We start from the raw sequence: 16,694 nt of genomic DNA on the forward strand, positions 1-16,694 counted from the left end.
AAGTGCGTTCTTTAAAATGTTCCACACCGCCGAATTCATGATACTTTTTGGGCCTATTTCTACCTGAAATATCAGCGGAATTGTGGCGATTTCATGAATTACTTCGGGTGTAATCTTTTGTGATGCACGCACCAGCTAAAATGGTTGAAAATGCGTTCTTTATTTTTCTCCCCATAATCTCTTCGCATTCCGTACATAAAGGGAAAACGACACGTCCGAATTCACGATCCTTTTTGCGCCTATTTCTACCTCAAATATCAGCGGGATTGCGATGATTTCATGAATTACTTCGGCTGTATTCTTTCATGATGAACGCGCCAAAAGGGGTTGAAAATGTGTCCTTTGTTTTTTCCCGATAAACTCTTCGAATTTCTTAAGTGCATTCTTAAAAGATGTACCACACGGCCGAATTCATGATACTTTTTGCGCCTATTTCTACCTCAAATATCAGCGGGATTGTGACAATTTCATGAATTACTTCGGCTGTAATCTTTTATGATTCATGCGCCAAAAGGGGTTGAAAATGTGTCCTTTATTTTTCCCGATAAACTCTTCGAATTTCGTAAGTGCGTTCTTTAAAAATGTTCCACACCGCCGAATTCATGATACTTTTTGCGCCTATTTCTACCTCAAATATCAGCGGAATTGTGGCGATTTCATGAATAACTTTGGCTGTAATCTTTTGTGATGCACGCACCAGCTAGAATGGTTGAAAATGCGTTCTTTATTTTTCTCCCGATAATCTCGTTGCATTTGTGCATGCGTTTTTGATAACCAACACGGCATGCAGGACTGAATTCAAGATCTTTTTTGCGCCTATTTATTTCCTCAAATTTCAATGGGATTGCATTGATTTCATGAATTGTTATTCGGCTTTGATCTTTTATGATGCACGCACCAAATTAATGTGTCCTTATTTTTGTTTTCTCCTCTATAATCTCTTCGAATTTCGTACATGAACTTTTGAAAGGTGTACGACGCGGCCGAATTCATGATCCTTTTTTGGGACGATTTCTACCTCAAATATGAAAGCGGGACTGCAATGATTTCATGATTTTTTTTTTCTCCCTTGTATTATCTCTTCACATTTTGTAAGGGCCGATTTCATGATCCGTTTCGCGCCTATCTTCATTATGAGACCATTCTGAACGAATGAAAATATTCATTTACTGTATCGCTGAATATAGAATATGTTTTTACTTTTTCTAAAAATCGGCACAAGTAAATTGTGACCCGCTACAACAAAAAGGTCCGAAAGTCGCGCACGGTCGAAGCCGTGAAAATCGAGTTCGAAGTCAGAGCATTAAAATTGGTCAAAACTTACGATTTTCTGATTTTGATATATTATTGGAGTCTAACATGTCTTCTATCATCTGTCGAAATTTGGAAGCAAAATGATCAAAAGAAAGACCAAAAAATAGCGTTTTTCTGAGCCATGTTTTTTGGCGTTTCAACGAAGCAGAAACTGGTTCGAAAATTTGGATTTAGCGCCACAGATAGGTTCCGCCCCTAACAACGACCAGAGTGATCTCATTGGTCAGTTTGCTACTTGCTGCTAACCGAAGCGTGAAGCTCGCACACTGCCCAGTCGACTGGTGCGTGCGGGCGGGGTGCGCTATGCTCAGCCGCTTCTCACATCCTGGTCACTGATTGGTTGGTGAGGAGACCGCCGACGCTGATGTGCTTGAATGAACTCTTCGGGGGTTGCTAGGGCTTACCTTCTATTGTCCAGAGGTTAAAACTGACTTGCGTGTCCCTTGATCGCGATTGCGTCGAAAGGAAGACTTTTAGGGCGCTTTTCTCGAAACAGTGATTTTCCAGACGTCTCGACATGCTCTCTTTGAAACATCGATATCTCTGCAGCCGATTATTTTTATAAAATGTGTTATATATCAATTTAAAGCAGAAAGATTAGGGTATAATATCATGCATTTTTCAAATAATCGACCTCCCCCGACTTTAGGATCATTTTGTCGTAGCGGGCCACAATTGTTCTAACATGTCAACTGCCACGCAGCTGCGAAGCCAGGATCGGATGGATCTTGCGTTGAAAAAAATCATGAGTAAAATGACCCAGAAATTCTTGCGCTTCTATCAATGCTTTTTGTCTGGCATGACCGCCGATCGCAAGCAAACGAACAAAGAAACGGGGATCGGGGAATTACAATCCATGCATTTCAACAGTTACATTGTACCGTACATCCTTTGCATGTATTGCATGGCATGGCAGTGCTCGAGCAGCGCCAATGCGCAAGCGAGTGCGAATAACTGGTCGACCGCTAGTGCTCAAAACTAATATATGTTTACTTTACAAATTGTAACGGTAGACATAAACGAAAACTTGCGTAAAACTTGTTGAACAGTGCAATATCTTGCATTCTGTTTCTCCCTGATCGGGGCTGATCTTTTTCTTTCTACTGACCCCGCCAATGCTTTTTTTTTTTTTTACTGGTCATGTCGGACCGGTAACTTGTGGATTTCCTGAAAAGTTACCGGTCCGACAGTGACTCTTGCCGGTCTTTGACCGTCGGACCGGCGCCAGTGTGCAGCCCTGTGAAATGACACTATAACACCTGTAGTTTATCTCATCCATTTGTTGCATTATTTTTATGCCTTTGCCTTGAAGTGTCGCTAGAGGCATTATGTTTTCGGGTTGTCCATCCGTCCATCTTTCCATTTGCAATCAATTTTGTGGACAGCGTAACTAAAAAAACATTTGAGGTATCCTAATGGAACTTGGCATGTATATATGTATGAGTGGGCGAAGTTGTGCCTATCGGCTGTTGGGTGCACATGCTCAAGGCCAAAGGTCAAGGTCAAATGCTCAAAATTTCACTACTTACCCCATATCTATGCAATGCCTGAAGGCTTTTTCTTGAAACTTGATGTATACATGTGCTACCAAATGTGACCCTGCACCTCAAAACAAACAAAAAGTTGCCAGACATGAATTCTTAGTTAAGACCATATTTTGAAAGAGCAGACTTTAAGCTTTAAAATGATGTATAACTCAAATCAAATGGACTCTCCTAACCTATCTAAATATTGGAAAGAAAGCCCAAACTCAGGAAAAGTGTGAACTGAGAAAAGAGGCTCTGAAGTAGTGTCTATTCAAGCGCTTAATCTTTACCAAATCGTGCTGGCTGTGTGATGAATGGGACAAAAAACAGGAAGTAAACCACCAGAGTAACAACAATGAAGGGATTATCACATTAAACTGAAATTAAAGATGCCTCATTAACACATTCTGTCCATACTTAATGCCAACTTTCAAAGCAGTAGCACTATCCTTTCAAAAGTTATTAGAGTTGAAAGTGAAGAGTGTGGACAAGGTTTTTCAGAAATGAAAAAGGGATTCTAAATACACACCTAATCACACTATTCTACCAAAAATGTTCGAGATAAACTGCTAAAAAAAAGAAAAACACTTTCCTGCCTGTTTTATGATACCAAATTTTAGCATAATGTAAAAGAAGACCTGCTCTTTCAGAAAATATGAAAAAGTCAAGTTCGGCTAGGTTGACCCATTTCACTTATTTTCAGTCCTCACGCAAAATCAGTGTGTGCGACTTTATGTTCGTTTTGAGGTGCACCTCAAAACGAACATAAAGTCGGTCACAAATAAAGATTCCTCAGAGAGAGTTTCGGGCCATGAGGTCAAAGGTCGAGTGAAATTGTTAAAATTTCACTTTTTTCTCCATATCTTGGAAATGGTTCAAGGTATCTTCAAGGAACTTAGTTCATATTCATGTACTGATTGGTAGTGATTATGTAGGAATGTGGGTGTCATGGGGCAAAGGTCAAGGTCAACTCCTCGTAATTTCACTATTTCCCTCATATTTATGCAATACCTGCAGGATTTTTCTTAAAATATACATGTATTACCCAATAGAGATTCTCTGGAAAATTTCTTGCCAAAGGTCAAAAGTCAAAAGGTCTAAAGTCCTCCATACCTCGAAAGTGACTTGAGGTATCATAAAACTTATGCATGTTCCATCTTAACAGTGATTCTCTTCGGAATTTTAGGGTCATAGGATCAAAGGTCCAGGGTCAAAGGCCAGCCTCGGGTTAAAATGCTAAAATTTTACTATTTAATATTATATTCCACATACTAAGAATGTTGCAATAGGATTGTTCCAGAACTGATCACGTGATGAAGCATAGTTTTTCCCATCACATCTCCTGAGAAGAAAAGTTTGTTACACTCTATGTGGATAGTCCCTTTTGTTTCGCTGATCTCCACACAGTCCACACAGTCCTAACGCAAGATGAGTACGCGCGAAATAAAAGTGCGTTGCACTGTGGACTATCATGTGACCTAGATCACTTGATAGTACACAGTGCAACGCACTTTCACTTCCCGTGCGGCGCGGTGCGCGCAGCAAATTTATTGTTTTGTCATCTACGCCCACACGTGACCTAAACCCTAAGGATACCTAAAGACAGCTAAAACGGTTTCAGATGTGGAATAAAATGGGAATTTCTAGGACCCTAGATGTGGAATATAAAGCAAATAATCAACTTTTAGTTTCATGCAATGAGACAAACTATCACTTCCTCGGCGATCTGAATGTGTACACTATCTTTCCTCAGCTCCGCTTCGGAAAGATAGCTCTACATCCAGATCGCCTCGGAAGTGATAGCTTGTCCCATCACCTTCACCAACGTTGATTATTTGCTTACTGAAATTACACTTTTCCCCATCCCTTGAAAATCATAGACTTATAAAAGGGTCAAAAGTCAAGTAAAAATTCTTAAATCTCCAAATACCTGCTATCTTAGTCAATATAGCCATTTATCTAATTATACCCCCGCCACAAGTAGTGTGAAGGGGGTATATAGGAATCACCATGGTGTTGGTCGGTCGGGCGGTCGGTCGGTCGGTCTGTTGCAAAATCTTGCGTCGCGAACTCCTGCAGTTTTGAAGCAATATAAATGAAACTGAGGGTAATGGTGATATTGAGGTATAGATGTGTGAGACATGTTTTTTGTGTTTGTCAGACAATGCATTGCCATGGTAACCATAATTTTACCAAATTTGTGGATTGAATAACTTCCATAGTATTTAAGCAATCAATTTCAAAATTGGTATCTATGATGATCTATAGGTGTAGTTATGCAAGACACTCTTTGTGTTTGTACTTGACAAAGCGTTGCCATGGTAACCGCATGTTTTCTTCAAAATCTTGTGGAGTGAACAACTTCCACAGTTTTGAAGCAATTGAAATCAAATTTGGTAGGCATTATGGCCTTGAGGCATAGATGTGGAACACATAATTTTTGTGTTTGTCAGACAAAGCATTGCTGTGGTAACCATAATTTTACCAAAACCTTATGGATTGAACAACTTCCACATCATTGAAGCAATTAAAGGACAAGTTCACCTTCATAGACATGTGGGTTGAGTGAATGTAGCAATATTAGTAGAACACATCAATGAGAGTTTGAGGAAAATCGGACAATCCGTTCAACAGTTATGAATTTTTGAAGTTTCTGCTCAGTCACGGCTGGATGAAAAGACTACGCTGATAGCGATGTTTGCTCCGGTGACATCTGCTCCTACGACAAATGCTCCTAAGGTGCGACAATTGCTCCGGTGACATTTGCTCCGGCGATATTTGCTCCTACGACATTTGCTCCGACGTCATATGATGCAAAGGTCTGAAAGTACGCACAGGTACGACATTTGCTGCGGCGACAATTGCTCCGGTGACAATTGCTCCTCCGACATTTGCTCCGACGTCATATGCTGCAAAGGTCTGAAGATACAGGTACGACCTTTGCTCTTCCGACATTTGCTCCCATGACAAATGTTCCGACGACATTTGCTCCAGCGACATTTGCTCCGGCGACATTTGCTCCGTTGACAATTGCTCGAAGGATATTTGATGCAAAGGTCTGAAGGTACAGCCAGGTACGACATTAATTTGCTCCTCCGACATTTGCTCCGGAGACAAATGCTCCGGCGACAGTTGCTCCAGCGACAAATGAAAGTTAAGAACATCAAACACGACACAGTCAGTGTTGGAATAAAAATTAAATTAAAATTGAAATACATTCACTTTAAGCGCCCCATCCAGCAGGAGCGAAAATTTCGCAATTTTCAGTTATATCATTGACAAGTTTTAGACAAGAAAAGTGCCCTATTGTTTAATTTTGTCTTTAATTAATTGATTTATTAATTATTTCTTAACCTTCCGGGGGCACATTCGTTCCCCCCCCCCCCCCCCCCGAAGAAAAATTCTTGGGGGGGGGGGAGAGGAGGGCAAGGGCCCACTTTGTCTCCCGCTCCGGCGCCCATGTGTTCAATTCAAATCAATTCAATTCAATTGAGTTTATCGATCTGATCCAAACAAAATGGATGACAATAAATTTTTGACAAATAGTATATGACTTTCACAATTGAGGAAATGACGTAATAATATGATTTTCACAATTTTCAAAATACTAACTAATATGACTTTTAGAATTGACAAAATAACGAATACATGAATAGCAAAATCAGAAAATATGTATCTATGAAACATTACCATTAACATAATTCAGCAAACTGTAACATTGCCAAATCAATTATAGTGTTATCAAAGTAATAAGAAGTGGGGTATCATGATGATTAACTACCGAAATAAAACCGTAGATTTCTTCTGGCCATGTTTTCACACCCCCCCCCCCCCAAGAAACCCAATAACAAATCCATTATCCACGTATTCTATTTCTATTTTAGACCCACATATAGGTTTATAATCGGGGGCAATCTTTTTTTTTTAAATCCTCGCTCTTTCTCTTCTCCTTTCCCTTTTCTTTTTGTTTGTTTAGTTTTTTTTCTTTCTCTTTCTTTCTTTTTTTTAAGCAAAATCATAGGGGGCGCCTTGGCACCACCCTGCATCCATACATAAATAAAAAACAAGCCAGTAAACAAACAAAACAAAAAGCCTGTTAGGAATGTTTTGGATTGCGTGCACGCTTTAAACAAATACCCTTGTCGCTGGCTATTTTTTTCAATGTACTCCTTCTCTTAGCATGAAAGAGAGATATCACAAAGGGTTGTCGTTTTTTAGGGTTAGCTCAATGAGGTTATTAAGTGATCTCTTTTATTTGCTGGATCGTTGACCAGAACAATTTTTATCGACATGTTTTGTGTTGTCTCTGATTTAAATCAACTTCGGATCCTGAAAGAAATTTTGAAATGGTCTTGTAACTAACAAACAGTCAAACAACATCCCAATTTGAGGAGAACTTTTGCTTTGCATTCTTTAGACTGTGTTTCTCACATATGTTTTGCTTCTGGTGAACGCATTTTAGTAATTTGTTAACAACACGCTTCATTCCGAAAAAGAGTATTTATGGCAAAGAAGCGAAGGAGTAGCAATTGCAATGGAGCCATAGCCAGTCATGGACACCCAGCGTGCGGCAACCCTGATGGACGATTAAAAAGGACTCTAGCTTTTTTTTCTTTTCTCTTTCCTTTTATATTACATTTCCCTTGAAAAAAATATGTTCCCTCTCTTCTTTCTCATTTCGTCCTTCAGTTTTCCTCTTCTTTCTTTTCCCTTTCCCTTCCCCTTCCTTTCTTCTTTCCTCTCCTTTTATTTTCCCTTGTGAATTTTCTAAATTCATGAGGGGCAATCTAGCCCCTGCCCCCTCCTCGCTGTGACGCCACATGGTAACTAGGTATGATCGAAAGCAAAAAGTCTGTAGAATAAAACTGCACAAGTTCGGTCAAGATGAAGAACAATTCAGGAAACAGAATAACATATATAGGAAATGAAAGTATGAGACGTCTTCAAATAATGATTACTGTATACGCTATATATTTCGCGGGGGGTTTATTTTCGCGAATTTTGCGAGTCGGGAGCTATTCGCGAAATTAACAACACGCGAAAATATTACCTTCCAAAATGAATCCCTTGCCTTGATGATACGAACATTTCAGTACTAGAATACCATGTCACGGCTTACCGAACAGACCATACTGGCTAAGCTTGTTTACGCACGTCCACGTCTACTTACGAATACTGTAGAGAGCCAATCCATTATCGCAAGGGGACCACTCGTCAGAAATCTAGCGCGATGGACTTAACCACTTCAAAAATGTTGAATTCTAACTTACTAGTTCGCAGAGTTTGGCAAGTCTTTTTCATGCAGTGTATAACTAGTATCATTCTTATATGCTAGTAAGTTGAAAATTCACACTTTCTTTGCCACTTCACATTTTCTCTGGTCCCCCAATCGCGAATTTAACCACTCGCGAAAATGTGTGACATCGGCAATTCGCGAAAATTTATGTACGCGAAAATTATAGTCATTAAGAAACTACAGATTTCTCCTTATTTTGTTTATCAAGAGGGCACACCGTAAGTCTGAAAAAAAGTTCTTTCTGTAGAAAGATGCAGAGAAAGTGAGTCTGAATAAAAGAAAAATACCAGCAAGAAAGAAATAAAAGAAAATAAAGAAAAAAAAAGAAAGAAAGAAGGAATTCAGAGAAAAGAAAGAAAGGAAGAAGAAAGAAAGAATCTAAGAACAAACGAAAGAAATAAAGAAAGAAAGTAAAAAATAAATGAAGAAAGAAGATTCCTAGGTTAAACGAAGGGGAAAAAAACATACATCAAAATTACATTTAAATTGGTACCCCGAATAAATTCAGTTGATACAATGAGAAAAGGTTTTAAGAATTGAAAGACATATGCTTACAACAATCCAGTCTACCATGGTAACTTCAGATATTGCATATAAAATCATATATAATAATATACATACTCATATTTCATAATAAACCGTTTATAAAAATGGCATAAGTACATGGGTTAAACAAATCATAATTAATAGAAACAGATATGGATAAAATGGACTTTGCAACATGTGACATAATTGATGTCAATATAACAACTTCAAGTAGTATTATTGTTTTCTTGTAGGAAAAAAAAAAGGAAATCTTGCATTTGGTCATTTATTACTGGGAAGATTTTTTAAAGTTGAATTGTGAAATTAATAGGGGAAAAATGAACAATAACATTTATTACACAAATTAAACCTCTGGTATAATTTATCCTGTGTGGGTATTGACTATTGAGAAGGGGTCCTCCTGGTATGAAAAACATATATGTATAGCATAATTTACTTTTAAACAATTCTAAATTAGGGGAACAGCGTGTCTCCATGGGCAGATTATTCTAATCGGATATTGCTGAGCATAATAATGATTGCTTGTAAAATTCAGCATTATACATCTGGGAGGCTCAAGTTTGAGTTGATGTGAATTACGTGTTATGCGTTGCGGTACATCATCGTGCAAAACAAATTTGTTTTGTGTTTGGGGGGGTGCGGGTGTGTGGGGGTGTGGGTGTGTGTCAAGGAGGGGGATTATCTACAATAATTTCTATATATGTGTGCTATATATCGTATAGTCTTTTCCAAACCATTACGAATAATGTCCTGAAACAAAAGCTTGACAAGCACACAGTTTGAATATCCAACGAAGAACAATAATGGGGGAAATGTGACAAGATTGAATTATCATGTTACGCAGCTTTTATAAAATGGGTTCAAGAATGTAGCCAATAGGAAGCGCTGAAATGAGTCACGTGTGCTTTGGTTATTCTAGTCCCATCGCACTGCGTGTTAAATCCTATCGCCGATCGTCTGTGCGCGCGACGGCTCCTTTGAATGGCATGCATACAGTACGCGCTGTCAATCCTGTAAACAACTTCTAGTTCGGGCTGCCGGCCGGCCGGCCTTTCTTCCCTTGTGCATAACATGTGTGGCGTACGTATACTCTTATGTACACTTTGTACAGTACAGTAGACCAAGCGTTGTGGGACCGAATGCGTACATGGAGTCACTTTGAAGGGCAACCAACGATTTAGCAGGTTAATTCTCACGCTGTTTTCGGAGTATGTTGTCTAGTAGGCCTATATGAGAAGTCTATATCAAGTCTTTAAAGGCAATCGGTCGTCGCAGGCGATTCGCAGCTCAGTAGAAAAGCACGACAAGCTGCTCCTCCCGTTATTGTACCCCCGTACGTACCGAATGCCGAACACGAGGCTACGCAGCGCACCAGCGAAAACCAGATGGGGCACGAGAGCCGTGCGAGCCGTCCACTGTAATTTCAACATGGACGCCCGAATACCTACCGAATGGGGCCGAATGGGTGCACGCACAAAACCGCACAACAGCCATGTGCATGAAAATCTCTCCTACGGGTCCCCGTCGCGACACAACAGTAGAGCTGTGTGGTGTACGTACGTACGTATCTGGCTGCAGTCTCTGTTTATTTGCACTATGGTGCCAATTTCAGCAATCTAAGCAATAATATTTTAAAATGTCTGAAAATATTATATAACAATATTTTAAATCATTCATATATTACGTTGTTTAATATTTGGTATTTATAAATATGCTTTGATGAAGAAATATTAAAACTCTAAACTTCATGTATAGCAAGTTGCAATGCTCATGGCCATATGGCGGGTTGTTTTGATCTCATTGGCAATTGTCTGCTGCGTCAGCTGTGTTACAGTATGTTGGGCCGGATCGGAACATAACAAAGTTGGTATAAAGTCGTCGGAACCGGTATGTCAATATCAATGTGTGTGGTATGCGTGTACTGTTTCGGATTAGCCTTGGCTTTGGTTTAGTAATGAAACCTCGCAATGGAGATCAAAACAGCCGTCCAACTCGAGTAAAACGTATCTACTTGTTTGACGCTATCGACGAGTGGAGAACGCAGAGAGACGTGTTCTTAGCATGCTTAGGACAGGGAGGTTTCCTCTCACCTCCCTGCTTAGGACAAGTAAGAGACCAGTGGCAGAGGGGGAAGCTTCAGCGTCAGCTGTCAGCGTGCCGATGAAAAATTTGCTTTCCACTTGCTGGAGTTGCATGAACAGTTTTGCAGGAATTTAGAATGTGCAAATTCGTGTTACGGCATGCACGGTGGAATTGTAATGCCACGGCTTACGCCAATCAACAACCCCAGCTGACCAAGTCAACAACTTCAAGGAATCCAGATCCAAATGATGTGTAAGTAACGTTAGAAGTCTATTACATGAATCAATGATTGAAGTGGAATGACTTTTTCTAATCTATCTTTAACTGCTAGGGCCTTTGCGTTTCATCGACAAGTAGGCCTATTTTTCTATGTATAATTCCGCGAAAAACTTCTCTAAGTTCTCATTTATGTCAAATTATGATAACGCCGTAATCGAAATGACATTTGCTGGGTCAGTTTATCGCTTCTTAAAAACTGACCCAGCAGTAGGCAGCAAATGTCATTAGTCAGGGAATCGCAAGTAGTGGTACAGATGTAAGTTTTTTGTCATCACAGTATTGAGAATTTAAAGTATTTCATGTGCAAATGTAGAATCTAGATAGATACAGAGAGGTCACTTTCCTGAGCAGCTAGCGTCAACAATCCAGGTTAAATTTGCATAGCCAGATTTCATGGCTGCGATTCAAATACTGTTTGTCCCCATTGATTTAACTGTATAGCAAAGTCTCCTCTTTCATCATATTTAGGGCCCTACATTTTAAGTTTGGTTAAGGAATTTTGATAAAGATTGTAATTTTCATAAGCTTGGCAAAAGTTTCAAGCATCTATGTTGCATTTATAGTCAAACTTCCAATGCATTTGGTCCAATAATTTGAAACCAAATTCAAGTGATCCAGTGAAGTGTACATCTTTTCATGTGAATTTCTACAAGTATGTTGAAATGTAAATTCTGAAGGAAAAAAAATTGATCCTTTACAGTTGAAATTCGTTAAAGTTTGGTTACACCGACAGTGTCAGGTAGTAGTAACTACAGAGTTACAGTAGTGTACGTACAATACCCTTGTACGTGAAAGTTACAGTTTTATTTACCTTCACATCTTCATATAGGAGTGTCTAATAGGGATGTTGATTGGTGTGGAAGTTGTTGATGAACAACAGTTCATAAGAATCCATTGTTTTAATTCTAATACAGATATTGGTCATAGGTCAAGGGGCAATATGAACCTATCAGTTTGTAACATGCTAATATGTACAGGTATGAGCTTCATCAAGTACGATTAATTGGTATCCGTGGCACAGCCCTTATTTATTGATCAAAGGTACGCCTCTGATTGGTATTTTAATCAGTGTTTGGTAGAAAGCTAACCCATTGCAATGGCTTTGCGATGTTACACTGAGTTGACTATGGACAAAGGTCTACTGTCCGCAATTTTCATTAATTTGTAGGGCATTTTTCACACATAACCTCAAATACTGATACCTGTGATAGGTTTATTTATAATGGTTATCCTTCACACTGTATTGTTGAGACAATAGTGTTCTGTTTGTTTGTGTAAGAGGGAGATAGACAATAATTTCTTTATGCTCCTGTCTGAAGAAGGCATTACATCTTATTTGTCATGTACTTATCTATGAGTTTTAATGTTCACTTTGTGTGTGTGTGTGTCTTTTTTTTTAAGATTATTCACACCAGGCTAAGCTGACAGAACTATAACTGTGAGTTTACCTAGTCAAATGAAAGGGTTTCGGCATTGCTTCTTACATATAGTATATTCCAGGCAGGTGATACAACGCTCACCTTCTTCATATTAGTTAGTAAAACAATGAAGAGTGCAAAAATACTGCATAAATGTGCAGTGCAACTGTGGCCGTTGGCCGTTGGCCCTGCACAGGCACAGTCGCTTCCCCGTCCTGAATTTATGTACACACGCCAGGGCAAGTACATGATACAGGCAGGGTCTCCGACCCAATCGTCCGCGTTCAGAATAGACAACTCGGCGGTAATATCCGCTACCCATGACGATGTGTCATCGTCCATGATGGCCACCCTATCTATTATAATGTGGTCTGCACTCACTAATCTGATCTGATCTGATGATTACAGTATAGTTGACGAGTGACGACGATCGACGATGCGATGAAGAGAATGCGTAGTCGTACGAAGTATACGCAGCTAGCTACTAGCTCATGCGAACATCACTCACATTACACAAAACGTACTGTTGTCCCGCGCTCAGCAAGCGATCGCGAGCAATCGAGATACTATAGCGCGATACATTGCTTTAGGGATGTCTTGCGCACACACACATTTCGCTTCGTAGCAACTTCGGAAGCGAGTTTACGTGCTGCCGCCCGCGGCTGAAATATGTCCATGTATCCTCGCGACTGGGTGTCTTTAAGGTAAAGGGTGCATATTCTATGTAAAATAAGTTAGTTTTCATGCGGGAACTTAAGTGTCCGGAAACCCAACCCCCCATCATACTTATACTGTATGTGCGGGATTTCCGAGTGCGACGTGCGTAAATGTTTGGGACGAACATCTTCGGACGTCTTGACCCACAAAGGTACGCGAAAAACGCTGAAAAATGCTGTTAGTTTTCGAATTTTCGACCCATTTTATAAAACAAATGATGCGCAGGATTATTTCGTGGCGTTAGTGGAGGCGTAGCTCACTCTCGGGTATTTACAATTGTGAAACATGCACGAGGCGAAGCCGAGTGCATGTCGCTATACGCCTCCACTAACGCACTCTATCCTGTGCATCATTTGTATAAAATAACAATGCAATATACATGATTATGAGTAAAGGAGTATACAAAATACGAAGATTACATTCCTGTTATACCAATTATTAATATCAAGAAAATATGATCTAACATTTTTCTTGAAACATTGACCTTCAATCTATTGTGTCACTTTCAGGAAAGTTCCAGAGACTTGGATCGGTATGTAAAAGCGTAATTTGAGTTAATGTTATTTTGAGAAGAAGAAAATATGGGTTTCCTTGTTTAATTGTGTATTTTTGTTATTTCGTTTCATTCGTTCGTTATCTTTATTAAGGATTCTCCATTTGATCTTCCAAAAGTAATTTAAAAAGAGTCAATATGCAATAACTATGAGTAAAACAAACAAAGAAACAAAAAACATGTAGTTGGGTACCTAAGGGGGGGTCACCGTGCACCCCCCAGGACTCCTCAAAACTTACATTTTCAGGATCCTCATGACATACCAAAACACAATCAAGATGTTAACAGGAACGAAAAGTGGCTGTTCTAAGTGAAATTTAATGTATTCTATTGTTTTTCATAATTTCTTGTGTATTTCTTTGTTTTTCATAATTTCTTGTGTATTTCTTTGTTTTTCAACTTTTTCAACTTTTGTTTTTTCTTTGTTTTTCCATTGGAAATTGTCACTGACCACTTTTCTACCATAATTAGCACAAAACTAATCAATGAAAGTGATTAATTGTAAAAATAATCAGGTTTTCATGACTTTCATGACAGAGCACTGTTTTCCATAGGAAATGTACACAAAAGCACAAAATTGTGCCCGTTTTGGGACGACATTCTGTTACAAAAATGGGCGTGACTTTGCACAAGTATGCGGGGAAGTTGCAAATTTGGTCTCGAAAGTTGCGTGAGACTTGAACAAAACAAAGTCAAGTAAGTTTCGAGTCCGGGGGGGGGGGGGGGGGGGTGCACGGTGACCCCCCCCCCCTTAGGTACCCTACTATGTAGACCCTACATGTAAGCACATATATATTACATACATACATATATATATAGCACACCCTGTTGTCGTGGAAACAGAAGAAATACATTTATGTCGAACGCACCCACGAAGTTGAGTGACTTTCGGTTTATCAAAAAGAAAGATATGGATAAATACTTAGTAAAGAATACCACCTCCTTAAAAATGAGATTATGTAAAAATTGATTTTTTTTTTCATGCAATATTAACCCTTTAAGGACGGGGGGGGGGGGGATCCGCCCCCCCCCCTCGAAGTTTCATGCTATAAATCTGTCACGAGGCTTCTTGACTTTGTTTGTTCAAGTCTCGCGCAACTTTTGAGACCAAATTTGCAACATCCGCGTATACTTGCGAAGTCACGCCCATTATTGTAACGGAATGTCCCCCCAAAACGGGCACAATTTTGTGATTTTGTGTACATTTCCTATGGAAAACAGGTGCTCTGTCATGAAGGTCATGAAAACCTGATTATTTTTACAATTAATCACTTTCATTGATTAGTTTTGTGCTAATTATGGTAGAAAAGTGGTCAGTGACAATTTCCAATAGAAAAACAAAGAAAAAACAAAAGTTGAAAAGGTTGAAAAACAAAGAAATACATAAGAAATTATGAAAAACAATAGAATACATTAAATTTCACTGAGAACAGCCACTTTTCGTTCCTGTTAACATCTTGATTATGTTTTGATATGTCATGAGGATCCTGAAAATGTAAGTTTCGAGGAGTCTGGGGGGGGGGGTGCACGATGACCCCCCCTTAGGTACCCAACTAATGTATAATTCTTAGGAGAAGACCAGTAAGATTTTTTTTTCCGCCAGAGAAATTGTGAGGAGGGCATTTTTCACCCTTGAAATTGTCTCTTCTTCTAAACAAATTACGTCTGATATAATTCACCAGATCAATTATCGAACCGTTGGAACGAATTGCCGTTGGAGGACCGTCCGAGCAAATGTCTCTGGAGCATTCGTCGCCGGAGCAAATGTCTTACCTTTGTATAGCAAAGGTGGTACAAGAAGTTTTCGTAGGAGCAATTGTCGCTGGAGTAAATGTCGCCAGAGCAAATGTCGTACCTGTCTTTACCTTCAGACTTTTGCATCATATGACGTCGGAGCAAATGTCGTAGGAGCAATTGTCACCGGAGCAAATGTCGTACCTGTATGAAGGTACAGATGTACCTTCAGACTTTTGCATTAGGCCTATATGACGTCGGAGCATTTGCGGTAGTAGTAATTGTCGCTGGAGCAAATGTCCCCGGAGCAAATGTCCCCGGAGCAATTGTCGTACGAGCAGTTATCGCCAGAGCAAATGTCACCGGAGCATTTGACGCCAGAGCAATTGTCGCCAGAGCAAATGTCCCTGGAGCAATTGTCGTAGGAGCAACTATCGCCAGAGCAAATGTCGCCGGAGTATTTGACGCCAGAGCAATTGTCCTAGGAGCAATCGTCACAGGAGCAATTGTCGCCTGAGCAAATATTGCCGGAGCATTTGTCGGCGGAGCAAATGTCGCCGAAGCATTTGTTGGCGGAGCTAATGTCGCCGGAGCAAATATCGCCTAAGTATTTGTCGCGGAGCAAATGTCGCGGAGTATTTGTCACATTTTTCTGAGTAATTGTCGTCGGAGCATTTGTCGCAGGAGCATGTCGTGTCACCTGTGACATCATACACTGTAATAGTCTTCTCCTCCAGCAGTGATTGCGTAGATACTTTAAAAATTCATAACTTTTGAATGGATTGTCAGATTTTCCCCAAACTTTCGCTGATGTGTTCTACAAGTACTGTTGCATTCACTCAATCCACGTGTATAAGAAGGTGAACTTGTCCTTTAAGGTCAAATTTAGTATGTGTGATGATCGGAAGGTGTAATTATGCAAGACACCAATGTGTTAATATAAGAAAAATGTGTTGCCATGGTAACCACTCATTTTTGTATCAAATTGAATCATTTAATCTGTGAAGGTGAAATTTGGTGTGTATGATGCTCTTTAAGTGTAGTTTTGCAAAATGTCCTTTGTATTTGTATCGGACAATGCGTTGCCATGATGGTAACCGCATTTTTTTTTTTAATCCTGTGGAGTGAACCTCTTCCACAGTTTTCAAGCAATTCAAACCAAATTTGGTAGGCATTATGGCCCTGAAGTATAGATGTGGAACACGTAATTTTTGTGTTTGTCACACAAA

General features: G+C 39.6%; 1 protein-coding gene across 4 annotated transcripts in view; it reads left to right on the forward strand.

Moving 5' to 3' along the window:
- LOC139724957 (ADP-sugar pyrophosphatase-like) overlaps window positions 1-16,694 on the forward strand; it is a 136,573-nt gene that overhangs the window by 63,173 nt on the left and 56,706 nt on the right. The gene's annotated exons all lie outside the window — the stretch shown is intronic.

The sequence above is a fragment of the Diadema antillarum genome, unplaced genomic scaffold, assembly GCF_040938485.1.
Source record: "Diadema antillarum isolate AM-2024a unplaced genomic scaffold, OU_Dant_1.0 seq00000007_RagTag, whole genome shotgun sequence".
NCBI classification, from domain to species: domain Eukaryota; kingdom Metazoa; phylum Echinodermata; class Echinoidea; order Diadematoida; family Diadematidae; genus Diadema; species Diadema antillarum.